The 648-nt window shown below is 38.7% G+C and overlaps 1 long non-coding RNA gene across 1 annotated transcript in view; it reads right to left on the reverse strand.

Annotated features, from left to right (window-relative positions):
• Positions 1 to 648, reverse strand: part of LOC116685951 (uncharacterized) — a 16,027-nt gene that overhangs the window by 3,544 nt on the left and 11,835 nt on the right. The window lies entirely within an intron of this gene.

The following is a 648-nucleotide window of genomic DNA, read 5'->3' on the forward strand; positions in this document are numbered from 1 at the left end:
TTGTGTGGAATCAATCATGTTATTTTGGGGAATTAAAAAGAACGTTGATATGGGAAAACTGGTCTATTTGACCCGAGGACAACATGAGGGTTAATACACTTTCCAGTGGTGATAATTTTTGAAACGTCCAATTTCACATCAAGGATGATTCATTTATGTGACTTTATTCTTTATGAGCATCATCAGATGTGGGATAATTCACAGCTAAGGTGTGAAGATTCACACTGCTGCGGGTTTTCTGGAGTTTTGCTGAAAAAGAACGCAGCGATGTGCAGAGAGAGATGTCTTTCATCGGGGTTTGAATAACCCGACATTTCTCATGTATTACTGCCGCGCTGTTGTTACACCACAGGCTGAATAGCGCCGGACAAATAACGATTTCAGCTTTTCAAACATTACAGGCCAAGGCCATTTTGTATTTCATCATATGTGCTTTGTGTGCCAAAAAATCTTAATTTGGAAGTCAACAGTGGAGTAAAAAGAAACGTCTCTCTGAAATGTAGTAGTAGAAATAGAAAGTGGCATGAAAAGAGAAGACTCTTAATTAAAGTACAAGTACCTCAAATGTATACTGTGGGAGCTAAATCCTGCTCCATTCTCAGGGTTCATTCAATTCTACTTCTGACACATTTAGGAGAGCTGGATTAT

The sequence above is a fragment of the Etheostoma spectabile genome, unplaced genomic scaffold (assembly GCF_008692095.1).
Source record: "Etheostoma spectabile isolate EspeVRDwgs_2016 unplaced genomic scaffold, UIUC_Espe_1.0 scaffold273, whole genome shotgun sequence".
In the NCBI taxonomy this organism is placed as follows: domain Eukaryota; kingdom Metazoa; phylum Chordata; class Actinopteri; order Perciformes; family Percidae; genus Etheostoma; species Etheostoma spectabile.